Source organism: Phasianus colchicus, chromosome 1, assembly GCF_987193195.1.
Source record: "Phasianus colchicus chromosome 1, bPhaCol1.hap1.1, whole genome shotgun sequence".
NCBI lineage: Eukaryota > Metazoa > Chordata > Aves > Galliformes > Phasianidae > Phasianus > Phasianus colchicus.
Genome location: NC_143436.1, coordinates 12392813 through 12420778, shown reverse-complemented (window position 1 = coordinate 12420778; position 27966 = coordinate 12392813). Strand labels below are relative to the sequence as shown.

General features: G+C 38.6%; 1 protein-coding gene and 1 long non-coding RNA gene across 9 annotated transcripts in view; both read right to left on the bottom strand.

Moving 5' to 3' along the window:
- Positions 1-27966, bottom strand: part of MAGI2 (membrane associated guanylate kinase, WW and PDZ domain containing 2) — a 708093-nt gene that overhangs the window by 671131 nt on the left and 8996 nt on the right. The gene's annotated exons all lie outside the window — the stretch shown is intronic.
- LOC116228629 (uncharacterized) overlaps positions 417-27966 on the bottom strand; it is a 29850-nt gene continuing 2300 nt past the window's right edge. Inside the window, exons 3-4 of the long non-coding RNA XR_016464256.1 lie at positions 4297-7067; positions 417-4003 (exon numbers count right to left, since the gene is read on the bottom strand). This is a non-coding gene — a long non-coding RNA (uncharacterized LOC116228629). The remainder of the gene's footprint in view (positions 4004-4296; positions 7068-27966) is intronic.

Here is a 27966-nt window from a genome sequence, read left to right as displayed (position 1 = left end):
AATCTCCTGACATTAAAAAAGGTGTAATACCAATCAAATTCAGATTAAGTAAATCTCAGGTGAGTTTTTAAACTTAACCTTGCAGTTCAGACAAATACAGTGATAATTATTAATTTCTAATTAAATTTATAGACCAGATACAATCTAGCTAATCATGCCTACCAGAGAGAAAAAGTGTTTCTAATAGCATTATTGTTTCATATTCTCTAATTCTTGTACTGTATCAATCTATAGTTAATTTATATTATTATTCTAAAGGCACAAACAAGCCTCCCAGCAAATTCTTCAATTTCATACAGCAATCTTTTTCTCCTGTTACCAAATAATTATATTAAAACTTATTCTACTGAATAAGAGAAATTCCAGATCTTTAAATACACTAAGTTCCATTGTTCTAATAAAAAAAATATCTGCAGGGAGTTTCTCACAAATAGGAGTTAATGAACTGCACCTCTTACATCAGTTTCATTCTGCTCCTTTAAAAAATAAGGGGAAGGGGAATACAGCATACACTAGAAACTAAATCTCATAGCTGAGAAGAAATTAAACCTCGTGCACAACAAGCCAGTGTCACCATATGGAGAGGCATTAAGACTTCTTGAAAGGCTGTCTACTCTATTTAATTCCAAAAGGCCACAAAATACATGCATTAATGCAAATAGTGTTCTTGTTCAAGGCATGTGAAAGCACTGCTAGTTACTGCTTGTTTACAGTATTTGTCATGGGTTCAAAAGCAAAATTCAAAATTTAACAAAAATGCATTTAGTGGAGGCTCTGTGTTAATACAGATTAACAGGTATATTCAGAAAGAAACAATCAGTGAGGAAAAAAATATGCCTCCTAACTTTGTCAATGTTATGGTTGCTTTCTCCCTGAACAAAACCCACAGTAGTTGCCTGGTGTTAGTTTAAAGTCACTGGATTCGTAACAGGAACTGCTGTATTAAGCAGCATTTTGAGAAAGGAAGATATGCTGTAACAAAAATTCGGAGTGGATGAGCACCAACAACATTGACTCAACACAGTTAGAGGAGTAACTTTCCTCCCACTGACAGCAAAGGAATGCAGAAGTACTCAGCACCTGATAGGATCAGGGTGACTCTGCAGTGAGATGCTAAATTGATAGAAATTTTGTCTCTGAGTCTACCTTAGGTAAAATCTCCTGCAGAGACTTAACTTAGTGCCTACGCTAGCAATAATTTAGACTCTTATGCTTACATCCCAACTGAGGTCTAATCTGTTAGCTTGCTCTAAGGATGCCTGCTGTGCCTCAAAGGTACCATACTGAAAAAAACAAGTAGAAGAAACTTGGCCTCTACCGTTCTTTAATATATCGGTGACTATTAAATATTTAACATAAAGTAATGCTTAAGGCAATCAAGCAGAAAATGGAAGAGCTAGGTCTAACTGAACATTTTAAGAGTGTTAACTTCACATCCCCTCTACCAGCTGAAGTTCTTCTGGACTCTGTTTTGGCTGTATGCAACCTCATGACAGTTCTAAAATCTAGAGACTCGTAACTAAGCCACATACCAAATCCCCAAAGCAGAATCCATGCTTCTCTCTCCAAGGGCAGCACAGGGTTTCATTTATCCCTGCCAGACATGCAAGTCATAAACAGCTTCCAAACTCAAAACACAAATGGAGCAGTGTTCTGTGTGATCTTGGGTAAATCACTTTATCTTAAGGAATACGACACAGAAAAGGTAATGAAATCCACTACTCACCTAATTCTTTAAAATTCTCTAAAATTGAATGCTACAGTCATCAGTGTTGCAGTGACAGGTATTGGGTTCATTTTAGAGGTTTGTAAACTCTCTGACTGTCAGTGAATTCATAATGCTTGCAAGGCCTGATTATAGTCCCCAGTGAAGATGTGCAAAAGCTGAGTCACACTACTGAGCATAGGTAAAACCCTGTGTACCTCACAGATGTTCAGAACTCCAGCAAATACTTCTTGGGACACACTGGTACCATATTCGTGCCACAGTAGCAGCAGCTCCCAATATACGAGTGGAGAAGTACCCCAGTCTTTGCCCAGCAGCAATCCTGGATACAACCCAAGTAACACAGCACTTGGAAACAAGGATGAACTGCAAAGCTTTCCCTCTGCTATCAAGATCTCCCTCTGCCAGCATGATGCATCACCTTTGTTTTGCAGTTTCAATCTCCCTTCTTTTTCCAATGCTTTCAAACTCATTTTTTTTCTTTTCAACAGTTCTTCCACTGTTCCTTCACATTCGTCTTTCTGAGACAGTCAGACACAGACTATCACATCTTGAAGAAGACCTGGAGACAACAGACTACTTTTACTCTTACTGACACGAAAACAGACAGCAAGTACCTTTTTTTCTAAGAGTTATCCATGCCAAAGTTCCCTATCTCTTCATCAAAAGCAATTTTTTAACGCAAGAAAATAACAATCTTGTTTGAGCTCCATCCATCGGGAACCATAGAATTGCTCAGCGCTCAACATAAGGAACAGCAGCACATGTCCCACATGCCTGCCAAGTCCTCAAGTTTTCCTGGAAAAAAGATACCAGTCACATGTATGCTAACGTTTGCTACTTTTTTCAGTACAACAGATTTGTTGTTGAATCAGGTCCTTCCAGCCCATGCCAAATTCCCCATTTTTCTCTTTCTATAAGAAACTAACAGTTCATTTTCAGACTGTCCCCCAGCACTGGAACAAGTGGAATTTAAACTCCATAGGATGGCTGAGTCAAATATAAAGCTAAGAATCTTTCCAAAGGACACCAAGTACAGAGAACAGTCACATACTGTACAGTGCAAAAATTACTTTATTCATTATCACATTTGTTTTCCGGTTTGACAAGTGCAAGGCAACTGTATTACCTTATATAGAAAAGATCCTGGCAAGGCACAGACCTGACAGACAACCAATATTTAACTCTCTGGATTACCTACCACAATGGGACACTGACAAGCATAAAAAAACCACATTTAAAAAGAGGACAGCTGTTCTTGTTGAATTCAGCAGACATTCAGAGTCCACAAGTAGAACTGCCCCATACACAAATTTTCATAAGTGTTCCCTTATTTAGTGGGACCACATCAGGTCAAGATAGTGCTGCCACACAAGACTGGGAAACTGGCCATTTTTAGGGAGCAAGGCCTCAAGTTCAAACAAATTATATGCCCCAAAGGGGCCTTCCTTGCTCTCTATTGCTCTGGCTGATTATGAAGAGAAAAAGAACAAAAATATTCAGTGTTCTCAAGGATAACCTAATAAATAGTATCCATTTAGCACCAGCTAATGTTAAAATGTACTAAGCAAAATATGAAGGTTTCTAGTTTTCTATGGCCACTTACTTGTTACATTAAAAAATATTCAATCTTAATTAGAATTATCAGACTGTGACCAGGCATCTCCTCCTGCAAATGTCAAGGTCAAATACAACAAAAATAAAACAGAAACAAAATAGAGAATACTGTGACCTTCAGTCCCACCAAGAGCTATGACCATTCCACTGCTGGTTTCAAGAAGTCTGGAGGCACTCCTTCCAAAGCTGCATTGCCCTTTGATGCAGCCTTCTGAGTAGAATTCCTAGGCTTAAGAATACAAAAGCTCATAAAGCTAGCCTGCGTATCAGGTCCTGTAAGTACTCATGCTTGGAAATGATGTGGGATTACTGGCTGTCTCCATGTGATAGGGGGTTATAGAAATTCCCAGGAAGATGGCAGTCAAGCTTTAGTGTCTGGAGTCGTAAGTGTGTGGGACTCCTCATGTGCCACATGGTTCTTCTACCTCAGATGCTCTCAAATGTACCAAACCTCTGCTTGACACAGTTCCGCTGCAGCTATGCTTCCTGATCATCCTCTCTCTTGATGAGCTTTGTTATGGCCTAGTGGCACTTATACGGGACTGTTGGAGCCAGGAGATCTGTACACAGTTGGTGTGCTCTCTGCAGCCACAACTTCTGCTGGACAGGTAGCAGGACACAGGAAAATCCATTCACTCCAAGCCATTTTGTCTGATGACTCTAGGAATAAAGAGAGGGACAAGGCTGTCACCCCAACCTGACTGTCCTGATCAGAGATGTGTTAGACTGTCACACAGGTAATAGCTGAGCATGCGTTTTTTTTCAAGACAGTCTGAAATTTGTAAGCTGCTACATCCTGATCATGAAAATGACCCATTTCTCTGATCTGAGCTTGCCCTTGTCCCTGCCTTTCTTTACACGATTACAACTTCAGACCTGTTCCCTTTACAATCATCCAGGGGTATCCCAGTATATCTCCCCTCTCCCAAATTCAGACCCCAAAACAGACTCACCAATGTCCAAATCCTGCTTGCTGTCCAGAAGGAGGAAGGAAGAAATCTCTTCTCCACGATCTAGGCTGTGTGCCTGGAACATGCCCTCTTTCACATCAGTTGGCAGATGTGTGCAATTCAGTCAGAGGGCTCATAGCCAGTTCTCAAATGGTGATGGCCTGAGGATGAATAGTTGAGTCTTGTCTGCCTCTGAGCGGGGGCCTGCTGGCAGAAGGAGGAAGAGGAGGACTGGCTGTCCCAATACAAAGAGCACATGCTGGAGTGTTTCAGGCATAAGTGCTCCCTGCTACAGGACAGAGACCACGCCAAGATCTGACACTGTCTTTGGAAAGAGCTTGGTCTCTCACACGGGTGGCATGATCTTGACCAGTGGATATCCCACTGTAGTGCAAGTTTACCAGAGATCAGAGAACGCTGGAACCCTATGAGGACATACAAGCTGTTTCTCCAGAAAGCTGAGTGTTGTCTTTCTCCACCCAACAGTCAACCTGGCATATAAGAAAGAACTGAATGGCAAAAATAATGAAAATCTAAAACTTTTTTACTCAAAGTAGACATCTGGGAGCAAGGGCAGCTATACCTAACCATGGTGTAAGTCTCTTCAGCTTTTCTGCCCTTAATATTGCACTGGTGACCAATTTGTTGGAACACTCCTAGGCAATGAGTTCATTACGCTGTGAGACTTTGGCAAAGTTATGATGCCATACATACTGTTCCCATATGCAGAAGAGATACAGGTGTCCTCTGGAACCAGTTCACATGGTTTTGCCTGTGACAAATAAGGTCTTGAAGAAGGCCAACCAGAGGATTTAAAGGGGTGAGAGAGAGGGACATAATGATGGCACCAGTATGTCTGTACAGCCTCACAGAAATCAGGCTGTACCAGGCAAATTTGGTCATTTAAACAGCCAACCTGTTACACTGAAAGACACTAACTAGTTCTCAGAAATCACTCATTGTGCTCCAGATGAAATTTCTAATGGATCAGAGATTTTGGATAATCACAGCTTTTGGGTCTTAAAGACACCTCTGCAGTTCTCTTACAGAAGAGGGTGGACAGAGATGTTGCTCTGTGATCTGTACAAACTGACACCAGAGGCATGCCCCATCCCTGCACTACTCATATATATTTTTTGAATTCCTGTACAAAAGTGCCAGAATCCACTATTGTTTTCATGAACTTCAGCTTCTCTTTCAGAAATTTTTAAATTGTTAATTGCAGCCATCTTTGTTGTTGAATGAACATTTACCACCTCATTGTAGCCTTTAAAAATAGATTTATCAAGAAAATGCCAGTAGAATATTAAGTATAGCTGAAATAATGGGTAGCATTGTAACAGCCTTCCCGAGGAGATATTGTGCAGTAGTTGCTCACAACAGTGCAAAAATAGAATGACTGTTCTCCAAATCAGTAGCACACCCAATATGCATTGCTCATCTCTCATCACAAGGAACACTTCTGTCTTGTACAGCTGGACTCTTTCTTAACTTGATTCTATTGGTCACATGCTACATTAGTTAGATGTGTTAGCATCTTCTGTTATTTCTTTCTTTCTTTGTATCATTCTTTTTCTATTTTTTTTTCCCACTATTTATATTTATTTAGGAGTAAAACTCCTACCAAATAAAATTTTATCAACTGCCTGGGTCACCTGGAATCCTGTTTTCAGTAGTGACCCAAAGAGGATTTTTACAGGAAAGCAATTAAGAAATGTATGTGAGTACTACTGCAATGCAGGTGCAGGGAGAGCAGTGGGAATGCTCTCCAGACACCATTCACGTGCTTACAGCTTACACAGTAACTAACTGGATGCTGTTTCATCACCTTGAACTCCTAAAAATTATCTTCATATTTTACAGACTTCATAGAATGTGAAGCTCTATCTCTTGAAACCTAAGCATAATGCCTCAGTGGATGGCTTTGTACTGCAATGAGTTTCACTGTAAGGGACTAAAAGCTGCCAAGCCCCATAAAGCTCTGAGAAACCAAGAACTCTCGGGGGACCCTCTGGGATGTGGATCTAAGGCAGTGGGCATTTCTCTTCACAACCTGGCTTACTTTCCTTTTTCCGACTATCGGGTTGTTCTCATATTGCAAGAAGAAAAAAGAAACTGAAATACACAAAACTACTTCACATTTTGGCTACAAAAATAAATCAAAAAACAAACCAAAGGAATTAGTCTGCCCACAACAAGGCTAAAAAATCCCTATGTCCATGTATCTTCAGCTAATTGCAAATTTCTATGCCTTATACCTACAAAGACACATTTTTTCTCTATCAGAGTGTGCCAACTTGTTCATTCACTGCTAGTGCCTCTTCCTCCTCAGAAGGCAGGCACCACTAGAGTGCCACAGATGCTGCTTCACACAAATTTTTCTGTAACCTGAACTTTTCCTTGGTGTACCAACTTTATCCATTCGATCTAACAGTGTATTTCTTTTCTCTTCTTTTCTTTTCTTTTTTTTTTTTTGTTTAATCTGCCAGATGGAAAGACCTATAAAACCCTCAGAAGAATTAAAGTTCTATTGTGATTATTGCTTCCAAGGGTTTTTTCTACTCTCCAAAATAAACAACTACTACTAGAACTGAAAGCTAGAAACAGCCATTTAACAGCTGAATTTAACCAACTGATTCCTCTTCACTTGGCCAGGAGCTGAAAAGATCACTACAGATAAGAAGAGTGAGAATGAGGTTTTAACCCTGCTGAATTTCCCATGGCATCCCAGCTCCAGATGCTCGTGGTCAACGAGTCCAGGGACGAGATGCCCACTGTAAGACAGGACAAGAAGAGAAGTATTTACTCTGTAGAGGTGCTAAACAATGCAGCTGGGATTGCTTACATACAGCTTACACAACCTAAGACTCGTTCACCGAAGGGGAAAACACAGAGGATGCGTAAGTATAGACAAACTAATTTCATCCGCCTCTTTTTTTTTTTTTAATGTATCTAAAAGAACAATAGATTTTAAATAAAGTGTACAGTCCTTATTTTAAATTATTTAAAACATATTCAAGTAGAATCAAGATTCTATATGAATAAGTTATGTTAGAAAACAAAACAGCAGCAGCTAAGTTTCACAGAAGTTCTGTCTATGCAAGAAATAATTTTTTGGATACAAGAACTTTTAATTAAGATTCAGTTCTCAATTATGATATGTACCACTACTCCCATGACTTTACTAATATGCTGAGTGTACAGATCAGGACTATGGGCTTTTTTTGATTCACTGCATAACTGGCCAAACCTAAATTTGATAGGCATTTTTTACTAGAAAGTCTTTATGAGCAGATGTATTTTTTCTTTTGAAAAGAACGCTTTGAAGTGCTGCTAATAAATGAGACACTTAGAAAAAAGCATTTGAAATAGTGTAGATAATTACCCTTTTAGCATCCTACCACTATTACCATTTATGTACTTCTGATATATAGTCAAGAATAAACTACTGAATTACAAGTTGGAAGTTTGAAAGGTTATATTAACTTTCTAAAATTAGTATATGCTATGAAAAAAAAAAAAAAAAAAAAAAAAAAAAAAAAGATTCTGCCAGAAGGGGGGAAAAAAAAAAAAAAACAACAACCAAAAGGAAACAAACAAAAATCATCAGAACTAAATCTAAAAGGTACATTTGAAAAGAAAGTAAGTGGAGACATTCCACACCCACACAGGGCAACTTCTGAGCTCATTTTTAAACAGTTCACAGTTCTATATACAGAAGACATCAGCAGAAAGTATTTTCTGGAGTCATGGAAGGAATGAGCTTTACTAAGTAGAGGTAGAGCTGCTATTCACATATCATTAAGAAATATACCACACAAAATCCCCTGAGATCAAGACCTGATACTGGTAGGTTCTGTATGAAGAAAAAGTCTGTATCCTAAGCTGCTTACTGCCTAAGCAGGCAGACTGTAATCAGTGTGGTGTGAACACAGCCTGCGCTACAGCACAGCATTAAAGCTAGTTCAGTTTTTTTGATAGCTATGTTACCCATAAAAAAAAGAAGCAGGCATGAAACTAGACCTAAATCTCAGTATCCGGTCAATTACTGATGTACTGTTTTTCTGTCTACAGAGCAAAACATTACTTTATCCTGCAAGCTTCAATTTTCCTGAAATTTTAGGTGTAAGCTTTTTCTATGCTGCTCATTTCCTGCAGGGAAAGATACTATATTCCAAGATTTGACATAATACAAAGCTGAGCAATAAGCAGTGCAGGGCAGACTCACAAAAGAACTCAAAGATGCTGAAAATGGAAAGAAAAAAATATCTTCCATCATTCTTTAATGTCCATAGTTCTTCGTGCTGCATCAAAATAATTTGTTGCTTGAGGAGTAATAACTTGATGACTAGCTATAGCCCTATCATCTACATGGGCATGGCATGCCTGGTAAACCATGTAACGGTGTTGAAACATGCCAGTGATGTCTCTACCCTGAAAGCTCACAAAGCAGCCATAGCAGTGACTGTCCTCCTACAGAGAGTGTCTTTTCATGCCATTTCTGAGTTTTGTTTATGCAAAAACTCAACTGTAGCAAATATACGGCCTGCTCAATCTGTAAGTCTTAATCCAGGTACGGAACGCTAATAGGAGTCAGGTGCTGGCCCAAAGACTGTTTACCAAATTCAGAAAGAAATATCAGTCCCAGATCAAGCTCAGTTCAACACTCCAGCCAGTTCTCAGCATTCCTACCAGATCACATCAAATGCCAACTGATTATGATTCACCATATCTTCATTTAGTAGTTGCACTTCATGTAAGACCAGAAGAATGTGAAAAATTACTAATACATTTGCCCACCAGTAACCAAGGTTCTGTCTAACTCTTCATTTGACCTTAAAATCAGATGTAAAGTGAATGGTGGCATGACCTTGTTCATGTGGAAGTCATGGAATGAGAAATAAATGGAGCCAGCAGTAATTCTGACATTTCTCAAAGGAAAACGATTAGTGAATGTTTAAATTTCAAATGTGTAAGGCAAGTAATATTTAGCAATTAGAATTAAATCTTGCTATCCTTTCTAATATTTTTAAAAAGAGATTTATCTTAAACATATTATAGCAAGAAACTTTATAGGGGATATGCTAAAAAAAAAAAAAACACAAGCAGGTTAGCATTCCCATAAATATTACGTTAATTCTACCCATGTATTCCATGACAAATTAGGTTAAACAAATTCTGACCTATCCCCAGATCTCAAAAGAGCAGCTACCTACTATGCACAACTTAGTAAAGCACTCTTCTTACGCTGATTTATGTATATATAGACCAGTGGGTTGGACAGTGTTAGGCATTTAACTTAAGGTTTTTGATAAGTTCATACATTGAGCAAATTATTAATTGCCCAAAAGAGTGTTTCAGAGTGAAATGCTCTCAACTGGTATGATTACCCTCCTTACATGTGATAAATGGTGAGAGAATATAATTTCAGCTCCAAAGATTTCACTCTCTAAAGGCAAAATTAAAGAAAAGAACATAAAGTGAAAGCAGAGCTTTTGGTTCTTCACATGATATAATTTTGTAAGTACTGTGTATTTTATCACTATTTTATCACTATAAGCTAGCCTGGCATCTAGGGTGAGGATGTTTAACTAGAAGGCAGCAAATAAAAAGAGAATTTACAACTCATGCCTCCCACTTCCTGGTCAAGGGACCTTACAGTTCACATAGGCAAGTGCATAAGCACACACACACACCAAGGTAAATGGCACCCTTCTTTAGGTATCTTCTAAAAGACAGAGAAGACCACTTGTATCCCAAGCATCTACATTAGGCAGTAGCTGTACACATGCACAACACATATAGGCAATGGTCAGGTTTTGGTAGCAGGAGGATGTGCAGAGGATACCAGCAGCATCTTCCACCCTGCACCATGCACTCTGAGGATCCTAACCATCTGCTTTCACAATGCAGAAGATGAATTTAACGCGGTAAGCTTCAATCTCCAGGACCAGTAAACTCAAGTCTATGAGACAGAATACTGTCAAACTACAATTTCAGGTGAAAGCAGGGAAATTAAAAAAAAAAAAAATCCACTTTCTCGCAGGACTCTGCTGATACAATTTAGCATTTTATCTTAAGAATGATGGGGAAAAAACACTATATAAAGCCCTTGCTATTTATGGTTTGCATTCACTCTGCTCAGAGGAAAAATTGTGCTGACTACTACCATGGTAAGACATTAATATGTTACTTGTTATACTGACATGCTTTCTAGTAAAAACTTTACAAATTGAAATAATGTTGCTAAACTTCTCTTATTTACGATTCTAAGGCATTGTATTCCTATATGATATATAATTATTCATGCCCTAAGCACCTTCTTGATAGTGTGCTTCTTAAACTGCTTTTTATAGATTAAATAACTTTCGCCAGCAAATCATATCTTCTGGTATGTAAGCCATGCAAATGAAGCCAAAGGCAGCAGTGTGCAAATCAGATGAACAAGCAGGTCTCTTCCAGGCTTAGGAATCTCAGCACTGAGGTTCATGCTCCCATCTCCTGCCACCCTGTGTGTGACCAACCCCTCTGCACCTCTCCTTCTGGGATCTGTGTATTCTTCTCAGTACACCTCTCATTTGACCTAATTTTCCCTTCTGCATTGCTTCAGTTCTACATAATTGCCTCTCAGCTGCCCATTCTTATTCCCTGTAAGTGGCAGATCCACATACTTGTCCCATGAACTACTAGCCTCCTTCATGTCCCTTTCCATGTTACCTGATCATGTTCAGCCACTGCAAGGCAGTCTGAACCTACTCACTGCACCCAGTTCTGTTGGCCAGCCAGAATCTGTATCTACACCAGATATCAGACTAGATCCTGCACTGTCTCCCAGGTGCTGGTGCCTAAAAGAAACGTTCTGTGTCTGTTAGAGAAAAGTGCAGCTCATAGCACCCTGTCTAGCTAAGACCAAACTTAACCTGCTGAGGCTGAAGTTTCAGTAATGACCAGTCTAATGTCAGAACTACAGTGGGATTTCTTAGATAGTCTGAGTTGTATTCCCCTCATTTGAGTGGTTGTTACCACACTAACTCCATCCTTCTGGGAAGAGAATAGATCTTGACTGTTCTTTTTTTCCTCTCTAGCAATTGTGTTTGAGTGAGCATGGAAAACCAACTGCTTTGCTAAAAATCACATCTGGGAAACTGCAATTAGAAATCCTACCTAAGCTTGTTGACTCATTAATTGTTTAATCTCCAAACATCATTTTGTCCCACTTTCCTGCTGCACTCACAAAATTCATAGAATCGCAGAATGGTTTAGGTTGGAAGGGACCCTAAAGATCACCTAGTTCCAAAGCCCTGCTATAGGCAGGGATACCTCCCACTAGTCCAGGTTGCTCAAAACCCCATCCAGCCTGGCCTTCAATGCTTCCAGGGAAAGGGCATCCACAACCTTGCTGGGCAACCTGTTCCAGTGTCTAACAGTAAAGAATTTCTTCTTAATATTTAGTTTAAACCTACCCTCTTTCAGTTTAAAACTATTTCCCCTCACCCTGTCGCTACATGCCCTTATCAAAAGTCCCTCCGCAGTTTGCCTGTAGGCCCCCTTCAGGTACTGGAAGGTTGCTCTAAGGTCCCCTGGAGTATTCTCTTCCCCAGGCTACAGAGCCCCAGCTTTTTTCAGCCTGTCCTCATAGCAGAGATGCTCCAGCCCTCTGATAATCTTCGTGGCCCTCCAGTGGACCTGCTCCAAAAACTTCATGTCCTTCTTGTGTTGGGAGCACCAGAACTGGATGCAGTACTCAAGGTGGGGTCTCACGAGAGCAGGTAGATGGGCAGAATCACCTCCCTCAACCTGCTGGTCATACTTTGTCTTGATGTAACCCAGGATAAGGTTGATCTTCTGGGCTGTGAACACACATCGCCAGCTCATGTTGAATCATTCATCTACCAACACTCCCAAATCCTTCTCCTCAGGGCTGCTCTCAAGCTATTCTCCAACCTGTATCTGTGCTCTGATTGCCCTGATCCAGGTGCAGGAACTTGCACTTGGCCTTGTTGAACTTCATGAGGTTGGCATGGACCCAACTCTCTAGCTTGTCCAGGTCCCTCTGGATGGCATTTCTTCCCTGTAACATGTCAGCTGAACCACTCACCTTGGTGTCATCTGCAAACCTGCTGAGGGTGCACGCAGTCCATGTTGCCTACAAAGATGTTAAATAACACTGGTCCTTGCACCAATCCTTGAGGATTGCCATTCGTCACCAGTCTCCACTTGGACACTAAGCGGTTGAAAGCAACTCTCGAGCACGACCATCCAGACAATTCCTTATCCAGTGAGTAGTCCATCCAACAGATTCATTTTGTCTTTGCTTTCAACTTTAAGGTACCACTAATGACTGGGTTACTGATAAAGGGCACCACTCAGTATTACATAATTCTGTTTTCAAAGATCTTGGAGGGGACAGACTTCTGGTTAATATGGATTTATATTTATTTTTCACTGCAAAGTAATGTTAGATATTTGACCTCTGTCTTATTTTCTCACAGCATTTGTCAGAATAGCTACTTTCACATGTTTCACTTACAAGATTATTTTAAAAGTAACTTTATATGATGCATGCACATTCTGGAGCACGTAAGACAATGTCCAGAGTTTCACCATTCAGAGCTCCATTTCTCATTTTGGTGTTTACACTTTAAGCAAATATTGATAATTCAGGAACTATTCTAAAGGAGCTACAGAAACACCTGGAAAACAAATATCACTGAATAAAGGTCAGGTGTTAAGTAATGTAGTCATCTTCTCAGAATGCAAGGAGATTTCTAATACTAGGGAGTTGTTTAATTTTGAGTGAAATGCCTAATGAAGTTCAACTACTAGAAGATCAAGCTAGAAACTTATACTAGAAATGAAGCTGGTTTTTTTTAATGGTTTAAATAATTAACTGGGGAACACTTCACTTATCATGAATCACTTGCCCTTAAGAACCTTAAATCAAGCTGAAAGCATATTTCTAAAAGACAACCTTGAGCAAGGAAAAAAAAAAAGACAATGTTACAGCCTTCATGAAAAAGAAACATATCTATGAAAATTATACAGCAGGTACGATGTGGGGTCTAAAAAGCTATGAATTCTAAGATCAGACATGTCCAAGAATGTCAGCTAACAAAGTCCAGATTTGGCTGAACACTCATGGATAAATTCACGTGTCTAGAATCAGTGCTTCTGCAACTCTGAACATAAGAATGAATGTTATTATAGTATATCCCATATGGCCTTGGAAAAACATGCAATGGAGAAGAGAAAGTAATTCAAATGTAGCTCTAAAACTATGTAATTGGTCAGATAAGAAAAAAAAAAAGCTTCTGTTAAAGGCGAGTCATAGATATTCCGTACGTTTTCAAAGGAGGAGAAAAAAATGTTTGTCCATTGCAGTACCTTCTTAAGCCCAGACTCAAGCAAATATTTTCACGTCTTTCAAGCCTTAATCAAAAGCAGTTGGCCAGAACCAAACAGGCAGTTTTTGCTGCCAGTTTCCTAAAAAGTCTGAGAAGTCACTTTCAATGAGCTCTCTCTGCCAGTTAAGGTCATTTTGCAGCCTTAGGCTCTGTCTGAATTGGTCACTGTAACAGAAATGTCCAGGCAACACTGACAGTAAGAATATTTGTTTCAATCTACTGCCTGTCATATTACTTCATTGCACTCTGTACAGTACACAGAAGGGCCAAGATTATCTTCATTTCCTTGCCTTGATATTCCTGTAAAATGTACATAGTGCTGGCTTGCACTTGAATACAGAGCTCAAGACTAATCACATCTGTGAACATCCCCCGTCACTTGTGCAGGGGAAGCAACAGAGTGAGATTTGTCCCATATAGAGATTTCACAGGAGCTGGAAGCAGATCACAAACACAAATCAGGATGACCACTGACCTCACCATGTTCTGAGCTAAAGGCTCAAAACTGATTCTTTTGTTTTAGCCTTCCCACAGTAACCCCTTAACATGTCTTGTAAAAGCCCACAAAAATATCCCCAGGTTTAAAAAACAGAGAGCAAGCAGTTGAATATTACTATCCTGTGCCAGATTTACATGGGAGAGATTTAGATGATAACTCAAAACCTTCACCTCCTTCTGCTCAAATACAAAGGGTTCTCTTTTGAACCATCCTGCTCCAACAAACTTACAGCAACGTGTATATAGTTAAAAAAAAAAAACAAAACTAACAACAAAAGTCTTACAAATACACAGCACTGTAGGCGAGATTCCTCCCTGGGGAGAGGATGAAAGAGCAACATGTGAAAGATGTTTGTCATGTCATTTTGTATAGTACCCAAAGCGCTCAGAAACAATAGTGATGAGGATGGTATAAAAACCTTAACATACAGAACTGAAAATAGCACTTGAATAAAAGCAAAAGGAATTAAATATAGCAAGACCAAGAAAGTGCTTTTAAGAAGCTCTGGTTTTTGATGTAAATTTAAAAGAAAAAGAAAAAAAAGAATCTCTTCTAAGAATCCTCTCAAATCCCAAATTTGTCTCCATTATCTGCTGACTCAGAGACTTCACAAGACGCTCTGGCTGGGAAACTGCAGGGGTTGCTTCCGACATAATACAGAATTGATGTACCACTGAAGAATGTAACAACACCACTGAAACAGAGCATCCTCTCAGCCTACAGGGTTTCTAGCTATTCTCTTATGCTCCATATTTCCTCCCCCAGCCAAAACCTCATTTTCTCTTACGTAGAATTCATTTCTATACTAGTTTTATAAACAAGCAGATAAAAAGGATAAATAAATTATTCCCTGGGAAAGTGGCTGAGAAGTGAAATGGCAGAATGTAATGGATATCTGATCATCTAGGCATACATTTTAACAATGAAGTGTAAAGAGAAGCTAGATATTCATAACTCATTCACTCTATAAATATGTATGAGGGCAACTTAAAAAACTGCTCACCCAGTTTGGGCACTATGTATTTTAGCATGTGAACTATCTCACAGTGGTTGCATATGCTCCTATGGGGAAAACAGCATAGATGTCTTGATATTCTCAGGCTTCTGCTGTTCACTAAAAACAGTGAAAGCATCATTCTTCGGTTTGAACTGGTTATTGGTATGCCATTCTAGCCCTGAGATGCTGAAATCACTCTTCAAATATAAGCTGTTAAGTAGTCAGAACCAAGAAAAATACTGTTTGGCCTGTTTTAATTTTGTTCAGATTCTTGGATTTTTGCACTAATTAGATTAGGATGGGTCTCCAAACAGTTCTAGATAATGCTACCGCAAAAGATAAGAAAACACAAAACAACAATGTAGCTTATCCGCAGCTGCTCAAAGGAAAACAAACAAACAAACAAACAAAAACCCCATGCAAACAAAAAAGCAAGTAAACAAACAAACAAAAAACAATCTATCTTCACCATAAGCTTCTTTTCCTCATAGAGGCCCAATGTCCATGACACTCCACTTTTCAGTAACCTATGCTTCATTCTCAGTTGAAGTCTATGTAAGAAATATTTTCTACAACCTGTTTCTGAGCTTGGCAGTGATCTCCCACCAATTTCCTCATTTCTGTAAATGGAGCAGAAGTTTCACAATGTAAGGTCTCAAAAACTGCATTGAAGATATGTCTCTTCCTAAGGTGGTGCAACATAGCACTAAAGAATTGAGGTGAGCTAGCGGTCAGAACACTGTGTATGAAGGTTGAGAAATGAGCTGTGCTTTACCTGTAGATCAAAGGATTTTGGAAGGAGGAACTGCGAAGAGCTACTGGGTTGGTGAGCCCTGAACATCACAACTATTACAAACTACTACAACTTGGCAAAAATAGGCATTCTGCTATTGTTTAAGAAATCTTTAAGAGATTCTCTGATTTAAGGAATCTTTAAGGGATTTTCAGATATGGGAGGGAAAAAAGAAAGAAGAACAACCTTTCAATCATTGTTAGGGGGTAGTGCTGTTCCAACCCACTCATCAAGCAGCTGGAAGTGGTTTTCCTCTTTCCTTAATCCATGCACCCTCAGAAGACAGAGAAGCAGAGGACATCCAACCAAACCTCTGAAGAAGAAACCTCTCCTGCTTTTAAAAGAAAAGCTGTACTCTGCTTTTCCTCAACCTATTTAGGAATTAAAATCAGTTGATTCACACTCATACACAAACATATTTAGGTTAGAATAAATAAAGCTTTCACAGTCATAATCCTGTATTAAGACACACATTCTGGACAACAATCAGCAAAGTCAGTGAGTACATGAAGATGCAGCTGGCAAGCAAAGTTTTCAGAAGTGTCCACATGAAAATCTCACTAGCTGCCATTGTATCCTCCAGCAGAAGCAGCAAAAAGCAGAGCTGATGGCCCTTGGTCAAGTAATCAAGGATTTCAAGATCATATTCTGATTTTGTAGCACTTCCTTAATCTCCAAAGGGATTATCTGTTCCAGTTACTACCCGAAGTGATTAAGTCACAAGCACATCGCAAATAAGAGATCAAATCTGCTGTCCTTATGTACAGAGCACCATCATAACACGCAAATCACTACACCATGTAGTGGTGACCATGTAAGTGGTCAGATAGGAGTAAAGAAATAAATTAATTTATTCTTTTGCCATCCAATGAAAAAACATCAATACCAAGACATAAAATCAATCTCTAGTTTTGTTTTCTCATCATTTAAATAGATTGGAATTTTAATTTCTAGATAGTGTCACAGAATCCTGAGAGTTGGAAGGGATAAACTCCCCTGCAATGAACAGGGGCACCACAGCCAGATCAGGATGCCCAGAGCCTGGTCCTACCTCACCCCAAAAGTCTCCAAGGAGGAGGAATCCATCACATCTCTGGGCAACCTGTTTCACTGCCTCTCCAACCTCACTGCAAAAGATTTTTTCCTTGTACTTAACCTAAATCTACCCTCTTTAAGCTTGAAATCATTTTCTCATATTCTGTCACCACAGACCCTGCTAAAGAGCATCTCCCTTTCATTCCCGTAGCTTCCTTTTAGATACTGAAAGGAATGGTATCCTTCAAAATTTGATGGTATCTTTCAATAACTTGATGGTATCCTTCAAAACTCATTTACATTTTTTTAACATATGCACTTTTAAGATTGTTAGAGAGAATTTTACTTTTATCCTCTATTGCTTTTGTATTGTTTAAGTGGATACCAACAGATATAGAGCTTATAAGGAGTCATCTACGATCAAAGAAAAAAAAGAATCTTAGAGTTTATACCACAACAATCAAATCAAATTTTATTTAATTACAGGGAAACAAAGATTCATTGGACCATCTTTCTGCACTACTGAAGCATCAAAATTTTGATCTTATTCTTATAAGTAGCTCATATTAAAATCAAAGAGTTAACTAATTTAAATTAACAGCATTGAGTCTAAATATTAGTTTTGTTTTCATTTTGTGGGGCTTTGTTTTGTTTTCCATAGGATAGGATGCTGACACTGAAAAAGAAATCTACTCCTGAGGCAATTCTCACATAGTCATCTTCATGTCTATTGCCAGTCATTCCAGAAATGTAATATATATATTTACATTTATTTAGCAAATACTGATTTTTGCATATCAAGTGGTCAAAAGCAGTCTGGCAGTGACTAAATGTTGTGCTAAGTGTACATAACAACCTTCTCTTACAAGGGATCCACAAAGCTTCTCAGTTCTTGTAGTAACTAGGATATTCAGAAATTTCTTCATGAATGGCTGCAGGAGATGTGCAGAACAACCTACTGTACACCTGCTCCAAAATGTACAAATAGTTCCTAAACAGTATGCCAGAAACATCTCCTCATGCATGCATAGGCTGCTAAGGGCTGCCACGCTGGGTGCTGCCCAGGTCTCTTAAGTCTGACGTGTACCACTACGTAGAGACCTGCACAACAAATATCTTCTTCTTTACCATCCAAATCCACACCACACAAATGCACGAGGTGACCTTCCCAGCCAGAGATCTGCTGTTCTGTGGTGTGCAGAACTTCACACTGCAGCTATGTAAATGCAGAATTACTGGTATCCTCCAACTCACCGCTTCTGAAGAATATGTAACCTGGGATAATCAGTGTGTTTTACAAAAAGCAAGAACATCTGAATACACCACGGTCACTTAATTATTTATGGTGAATGTGTGGCATTCCTACTAAAGAAGAGAAGGAAAAAAAAAAAAGCCCTCATCTGACCTCCTCTTCACCTTCATCCTGTTATTTGTCTCTTTCACAAATACAAGAAATGATCTGTTAGCACCTGTGATACATATGGCCATCTTCTTTTCCCCTTCAATAAGCACTGACTGTTATTTTGAAAGTGCGTGCAGCAAATAAACAATACTCCAGGCTTACTGCCCTTGGATAAGGCACGTATATTACTGTGTGGAATTAGGAAATACCAAATGAAATGAACTGGTCAGAAATTTAAATGGCTTTTAAGTGAACTATAAACCATGCATCACAAGGCATCAGAAAACAGAAAACAGTCCCACTAGATTCAGCTCCTACACTGCAACCCCAGAGAACAAAAGACAGCTGTGATGGTGACTGAGGTTAAGTTGCATTTATAGTCAATACAAAACAAACTCTGGCCTCAATCCCTGGTGATCGACAGTGCTCAACAGTCCCACTGCTCTCTCTGGAATTCTGTGCTAACCAACTATTGAAATCTCCTCTGTCAGAGGAAGTTACAAAAGGATCATTATAATTCAGTGATTTCCTACTCTCTCATGTCCTTTTAAAATCCCAGTCTTGGTGGGATTGTCTGTAGGTGTACACAATGGCATCCCCAAACAGACACTGCCAATAGTAACCTAATATTGACTATTGTGTATTAAATCCATTTTTTCAATGTTTTACAGTTTGAGAAGCTCGTAATATTAATATCCTAGGACACAATTTTCAAAAACATTAGGTGGCCATACTTCCTAATGAGATTAATGATGACAGAGGGAAGCTATGAATTTCATTAATTCAAAATCAACTTCAGCATTCTAATTTAAAAATGATTTGGATGCTTGATCCCAGGGCTTACTGCTCAAAACCATCAAGCACCCATAATTCTAACATCAGGAAAAGATAGAGTTGCTCAGCATTTATATAAATTATCAATGAAACAACAAAATTTTAGAAAATCCAAAAAATGCTCCTAGTTTCTCAGGTAAATCTCATGTAGGGTTGTCAATCCCTATTTTCAAATGGCTTTTGGAAAATTTGGTTAGATAAAAGTCTTAATTATTACATAGGTTTCTATAGAAAAATCATTTGTCTTAATTCTAGGTTAGCCTAACACTAATCTTAACCATTCTGTAAATCAACCAGTAAAAGAGCTCCTTTTTACTGGTAAACTGTAGATTTTATATTAGAATACATTAGAAAACTCTCACCTTAGAAATTCATAATTATAGAAATATATCCAAGGCTGATACATCCGCTTGGCAAAACCCATACATCTACCTGCACTGCAGCTGATGGGTGATTTTTAAAACCCAAATCTGACAAAAGAGTCAGAATTGTGCTCAGAATGCAGGAATTATGGCCGCCTTGCAGCCGGACAACATGATCATGACAACAACCTTATGTATGTTTCACTTATAAGCTACTTTTTCAGCTACTGAGACACAGCCACCTGGACTCCAAGTTCTTACACCAGCTGTAGTGCAGCACCGCTCCATTCTGAACAGAGGTTTGCAATAGTAATTTACCAGATAGAGATTTTTTTTTTTCAAATTGTGCAACTGGACTTCATAGTATCATTCATCTCAATTGTTTTGTGGGCAGCAGATTACACAAAAGAAGATGAAAACTTACAGTAGTGGTTCTTCTTTGTATCTGAATTCTATGCATCTTTGATGGGTTAAGATAACATTTATTTAGAGTTGAGTACAAAAATGGAATCAAAGATCATTTCAAATAAAATCTTGGCTTTTTGTGCTCTAGAAGTCTGAATAACAGCAAATCCTTCCCAATAACTCTTCATGCTGTACATATTGAATGCCCCATCCCTGAAGGCATTCAAAGCCAAGCTGGATGTGTCTCCAGGCAGCCTGGCCTGGTGGTTGGCAACTCTGCCCATGGCAGGGGGCTTGAAACTAGATGATCGTTATGGTCCTTTTCAACCAAGCCATTCTATGATTCTATGATTCTGTGATAATTATAAATAATAAACCAGAAATATAAAACAAAAACATGTTTTTACATAGAGTAGCCTGAAAGATAATTTTCAGGTGGATAATAGTTTGTGACACATCAAAGACAAATATCTTGTTTCTTTTTACTCAATATGAGGTATTCAACCTAGCTTCTGGAGGTAAATAAACAGAAGAAAAAAACCCAACCAGCTTTAGAAAAAAACTATCCTCTGTAAATTGCCCCCATAAATGGTATAAGAAAAGCCTTTGGTACCTTAAAATACAAAGAACAGAATGAAGCGTGTTACGTTTTCAATTTTGCCCATGAACACAGAGCAATCCATAGTAGATTCAGTCAGCATTTATACTGTCTTTAGTGACAGCAGATTTTGAGCCCAAACAAAAATCTCCAAACATAAGCAATCTCTTTCAGCCTATTTACATCTTACATTTGTTCAGACAGGTGATCTTTTCTGTTTCTAAATGTAAAATATACATCAAGACCTTTTCAAGAATTGTTGTTTCTTTTTTCAAGACTATTCATTATAATGGAGAATGAAGATTATCTATGTAGAAATAGAATAGAAAAAATGCAAAATGAGAAAGATGTAGAAGAAAAATAACAAAGTAACATGGAAATGTATTTTGGGGCAGATAGCTCCATGGACTCTCAGAAAAGAATCCAGTGCAAGTAATAATCACAAACATTAACTACTGTTCTCAAGGAAAGAAAGAAATTGTCTGGAACTATCCAAATGCAAATATTTGGCCACAGATATTAAATAAATGCTTAAATAAAACCTTCAGCAGACAGTATGGTGGAATTATCAGGATGACGCATTCTGTAAGAGCTTTCCTTACCTCTCCCAGCCAGCAGAGAGAAACTACACCTCTGAAAAGCCTGCAATACCAGCAGAAAAAATACTTTTCAACTAATGGAAAAGCCCCTATTTGCCATGCAGATTGAGAAAAGGAAGGGTAATCTGTGGGGCCAGGGAGTTACACAGGAAGAAAATGAACAGGAAAAATACACACTAGAACTAAAAAACTTTATTCCTTTATCTTTTATTTATACAGGATCTCTTTCAGCTGTCAAAGTATACTTTTCAAGGATCAGGCCAATACTGTATAATTAACAATTATATTGTTCTAAGTCATATTAGTATATGATCCTTATTACTACCAAAGACAAATGCACTGTTTTTAATGGATTTGCGCTCAGATCATCTTTCTGAGGAACAGACATATTATTAGTTTAATACTCTGTATGATTTTATTATCACCAAGGATTTTATTATCAGTGGGGAATTACAGCAGAGAGACTGAGATTTATTTCAGGTTTCTAGAGAACCAGACACTGATCACCTGAGTGCCTGCCCACTGCTTTATCTAGTCAAATATCTTAAAATCTACATCACTGCACATTTTCAAACATCCCATGGAAAATACAGAAACTATGTGTAGATTTTCCAGTTAAGAACAGGTGATGACTAAAGACAGTGATGTTATCACTGACACATCTCACTGCTCTATCAAATAAGATGTATCATATATCTCTGTTCATTTGTCATCACCATAATATACAGATCTCTTTACATGTACTGCTGTATATAAATAACTCTATATAAGTGAGCTTTTAAAAAGTGGCATACTGGTCTGTCTTAATTGCTAAGATGTATTTATGCAGCCTATCTCCAACTCTTCCTCCGTTCACACTGAAATACTGAAGTCACCACAAGACTCAATACTGATAAATATTGAGGCTTTTTTCTATGTCCACTAAACACCACATATAGCAACAACTTTATATATTGGGGATTCTGTTATTTGGGCTACAGAACAAAACATATTTAAATATACAAGGAAGAGGCACGACAACACCGAAGTGCTCAAGTGTCTTTGAAACACTGTAAGATTATCTATGCAAATACATTCAAACCACAGGAATGAATACTGTGATACAAGAGAAAATTTTCCTGATCAATGTTGAATGTACTCCAACATACAAGTAAGGACCCAACCCATGGATCAGGGGAGTTGCTTAAGGTCTGTTCTGACACAGTAAAGGAAAACTGAACCTCCTGTGCTAATGTAATGAAGAAGGCATGCTCTAAATAAGACAACAACCACGAAAAGATGACATTTTATATATTTAACATGCTAAACACATTAAATACATTTGGATTAAAGACTTTTTTTTTTTTTTAATTCAGAAATCCTTAATATTATCTTAACTTAGCTACTTATGTATTAAGTTTACAATTTCTCCAAAGTTTTTTGTAATACAGATTGACAAAAAAAAAAAGAGAGGTATATAAAAACTTATTAAACCAAGTGCATTTATTTCCATGATGAAGGATAACAAACAGCTTTAACAAGCTGCTGAGACTTTCCAACTAACATCCACGCATCACTTCTGGCTTGTGAGGCACCACTGAGGAGCCTGCCAAGAGCACCGGCTTCTGCCCCATTTGCATCGCCTGTGGGACAGGCAGCTTGGCTGGAGAAGGAAGAGGTAAAGCAAAGAACTAATTAGTGAGTAAGCGCTTTGGGTCAGAAAGCCTGCTGACTCAGTGCTAAGTCACAGATAGTGCTGGGCTCCAGCAGCAGGGGTTATGTGTGACAGAGCCAGCTCAGAACAGCAACTTTTTGCTATACTCTGCAGGAAGCCCAGGCAGTCTCCCTCCTTAGGTGCCAATCTAACTGGAAGGGATGTTGGAGGAAAGAAGGGAGAAGAGGAGAGCAGAGCACAGTTCCTCTGTGGAGACTGTGCAGCAAGAGCTAAGGACATACATAACTTTTCTTTCACTCATGACTTCCATGAGCACAAGGGAATGGGATCATCTCTGTGAAGGGAGCAAACTCACTCCTTTCTCCAAGAGGATGAACAGCTCATACTTTCTTCTCCTGCAGTCAGGGTAAGGGCACCAGCTCTGGTCCTCTTCCATTTCCTAAGGTGGAGCTGTGGCCAGTAACAGTCCTTCTGCATTTGTGCCAGGGCTCTGAAGGCAGAACATCTCCAGCTCCCAGCAAAACTTTCATAAAGTCTCTCCTAGTTTCAAAGATATGCTTCACATAAAATGCAAAACATTTAGGAAGCCCTTGCAGTATGGAGGTTAGAGCAACAGGGGAAAACTGAGGGGTCATCAGAAAATCTGATCATTGCACCACCTCTCCCATTATAGGCTATCTGCCTTTATTGAAAACAACCAGAGTGTCCTATGCTAGGATATGTAATCTCACAAGATGTAGCTGCAATGGAAATTCTCGTGCAGAAGTACCAGTACTACAGACTGACAAAGTTAGTCTGTTAGGCAACTGGATGGAACTACTCAGCACAGTCGTCCACTCCTAATTCTTTTCTGCCTCTTTCCTCACAATTCTTCACTAGTCAGATTGTTCTTTGTAACAAGCATCACAGAAAAACTTCACAAATGTTTCTGAAAAACAAGAACATACTAAATTCCCTTGTTTCTTAAACAGTTCTAAGAAAGACAAATCATGGGCAGTGTATGTGTACAGCTTCCATAGGCAAAACTGCATTGTAAACCTTTAGAACATAGCTCTACAGTCAATTGGCAATGCTCCTCCAAAGGAAACACAAGATATTCCACACTACATTGCGAACTTGATAATACTTATACAAAATTTTCCTGAGTAGTTGATATTGGCACGTGAAAATAAAGCAAACCTCAGCAGGACACATAAAATTAATGCACTTCCAATGTAATTCCAGCCAGTAGAGCATAAATCAGCACAGACATGAAATTCTTGGCTGTCTTGTTTGACATAAGCAAAGCAGAAATTATGTGTTGTTGCAGGTGCTTTGCAAGCAAACATGATGCCCAGCTGATTGTTAACAGACAAACTTCTTTTTCAAAATCAAATGAACAAAAGAAGATCTTCAAACTGACTAATAAAAAACCCAGGTGGAAGTAGTTACGACTGTCCCTGGGATGGAGCAGTCAGCAGCTATCACATTATGTTCGGATGGCACTGGAAACAGACTGCTCTTACTGGGGCCAGGAGCAGCCTTCAGCAGGCGCATGGAGCATTTCTGATGCTGGCAGCCACTTCCAGCTGAGCCAGGCACTGTGCAGCTCAGCATGGGCAGCTCCATTTGGCTCACACATTTTAAGGAATTACTTTATGTGCATCTCATCCTGAAAGCCAGAGAACACCTGCAATTTATGCTCTCCGGGAAAATTGCAGAGTTTCTAGCCCCTGAAAGTCAAATCCTAAAGTTATGTGATCGATAATAGTGTTAGTCAAATTGATTTTTTTTTATTTTCCAAATGTAGAAATCTTTATATCTTACATAAGGTCTCTTTTATTTTCAAAGGTAAGTTTCATATAAAATGCAAAACACTCATGGAAGTCAAACAGCCCTTGCAGTGTGCAGGTTAGAGCAGCAGGGGAGATTTCAGGAGTTTTTTAAAAATCCAATCATTGCTAAGGCATCTACACTTTGTAATAAAATGAATCCACTTGATCTAGAAAATAATTACACAAATTCAACAAATACACTCTTCATAACAGAAAGACATAAAATACAAGGACAAATTTTTGTCTTGGAGACTTCAGTGAAATATCTTGGTGGGTTTTTTTGTTTGTTTTTAGAGGGTTTTTTTTTTTTTTCCCCCTCTTTATTCAGTTGCCATTCTGAAAAGCTCTTATGCAAATCATGCATTGCAAGTCCACCTCTCCTAACTGCAGGGTGTTTTGAAGAGACAGAAGTACTGGTAGCTGCCAGACAAAGCAAAAACAAAAATGGCATATAGATACACAGAGGCTAGGCTGTTCAGCTGTTCCTGGATTTGATCAAAAATTGCCTCTCAGCAGTGACACAACACTGTTTTCTAGCAAAATATGAATAAACATGTGCATAAACTTTTGACTCTGAGCAATGCCACATTGGTTCTGTGATCCATCAGATCTCGGAAGATAAACAGGATGAGATGTGGTCAGCTCTTGATAGGAAGTCTTCCAAAGAGGAACTTAAAAGCTGCTACTAGTTGGTGTCTGAGTAGATGGCTCTTTACTCTGTATAACCCATGTCTAGCAATGTGGCAGAGAGCACTTGCTCTCAACTTAGACATATATAACTAAACTCAGAAAGAAACATCAGAAAATACAGACTTCAAAATTTGTCACTTGGTTCTATTTTCTGTTGGGAGAGAGAAAAATAAAAAAAGGAGAAAGATGGAAATATTTCAGATATTAGTGAAAGAATTCCTACTAGGTGTAGTCCTACACCAAAGGGCACTGGAGATTACTATACAGACTTACTCTGCAGGATGGACTCAAAATCGGATTAAGAGCCTGCCCATTTGGCTGCTCTATCCATCTGATGGCAGTGGGACAGACACACACACAAACACATACACACACACACACAATGAAGCAAAAAAAAGCTCAGTGTTCTCCAGTACAGGATGTCCTTAGCACCCTTCAAACACTGTATGTTCACCTGCTGTCACAAGTATGCTTGGAATGTATGCACAGTCCAAGTGCATGCTGAATTAAGGACAGTGAAGAACAGATGATGGTCTTTTGGAGAATGATCCCAGTGCTGTTTTGTCAAGTGCTGTTCAGACCTCTGATAATGCAGTTGTGTTTTTTTTTTTCTTTTAGGACTATGAATTATTAACTTAGTTACCTAGGCCAAACAACACCTTATCATATGTATTCCATAGTGATACTGACCACACAGAATGTTATATATCTTCAGTACTAAATAGTTGTGTGTTATTGCTTTGTACTGCAAATAAGCCATCCTTTATCAGGCCAGATACATCAGATTTTCAAGGTTTCCATTGTTTCTTTGTCCTACGAATGAGTATACCTGTAAAAACACTCAATGAATTAATAAAGCAAATGTTGGGCAATAGCATGCGCACAATCAACATCACGATCAAACTCCCAACACACTAACTACTTAATAGCACCACTGAAAGGTGCTATACAGTCAGCAGTACTGCTATGTAGTTGCCAAAAGGAGACGTAAACCTTTTCATCATTATACATGTTGACAGCATACTACACTGGATTGTGCCAGTTTTGGTTAAAGAACCTAGAAGTACTGTTGGACATAAAAGGAAATTTAAAAAAAAAAAAAAAAAAAAACCCACACTGCAGAATCTCAGCTGGATGCAATCATTAATGTTATGCAACTGCTTTCTCCTGAAAAAGAGGGTGGATTCCGCAAGAGCTAAGTTGAGATGTTTGTAAATGGTAAAATCCTACTCTGATCCCTCACTAATAACCTTTAACACAGCACGGGCCTGGAGCACTGAAAGAGGAGGATGTGCAGGGCTTCAATGTAGGGCCAGTTCTTTTTAATGTAAAGACCTACAAAAATATTTTACTCGAGTGATCAACAGAAACTCTAAGAGGACAGGTTGCTTTGCCTTACACAATGTTTCGGTTTCACATCCTTACTTGGTTGCAGTGCTGTTTGCATAGACTTTTAACTTACACTGCAGGATTCTTCTTTGTGCTCTTGATAGATCTGAGATCTCTGGCAAGCCATTTCACTATCCCTTCCCATCAACCCACTGTGTCCCATCAGCTTCTATCAACTCATAACAGCAGTGACTGTTTCGCTTGCAGTACCTGTCTCTGTGAGATCTGATTTCTGTCCTGGCACACTAATACCATTAATGCTTTCAGTGATAAAGTTTTGTTCAGGATAAATTACTTAAATTTCCAATTGCATTGAAAAAATATAATGCCAATTCTATTGGTAAACCATACATTTTTAGACAGATCCTTTCTGAAAAGCTAGACAGACTTAAAATAAAACCCACAAAAACAAAGCACACATGATGTAATAATCACTACCATTGCAAGAACCAGCAATATCCTTAGAGTTTTCAAGAGCAATATCTAGTAACCTGTATCAGGAAGCCTAAGATGCAAGCAAGTTTTATGTAGTCCCTACTTTTGTCCCCGCACTGAAATTCACTGAGGCTGGCTGGGACAGACATCTGAATAAGCTCTTTTTGTAAAAGATTTTTAGAATCTGGAAGCTATTCAGATGGTTTAATAACAAGTATAATATTAGTGTCTAGAGAGATATATGTGAAGACTTCTGTTTTAATGTCTGAGCTGCAAATCACTTTACCAGTCTCCTCAATACACACAAACAAAGGGTGGAATTCTGCAGCTCACTGAAGCCAGTTCCTACAGCTACTGATGAGAAACTTGCTTATTCCTCACTAGTAATCTACTTAATATTGACCCAACTGGATCTGCTGTGTTTCCTAAGAGAACAAACACTTTTGTTTCTCCCACTTTTACATTCAGAATCATTAATTTTATTACTCTTCAAACAAATACACTAATATCAATCTCTACTGAGGCAAAGCAGATGTTACACTTCTTCAAGTCAGATTAACTGTACACAAAACCTCTGCGATATTTCACACATACTTACAGGAGACATTTTTAAATTTTATGGATTCATCTGTTCTGAAGAGTACTTTAGTAAATAAGTACCATAAGCATAACATAAAAACTCAGTAGAAGTATGAAACCAGAAGACCTTTTAATTGGTATTTGAATTACTGATTTTTAATTTTAATTAACAAAACCCAAAACC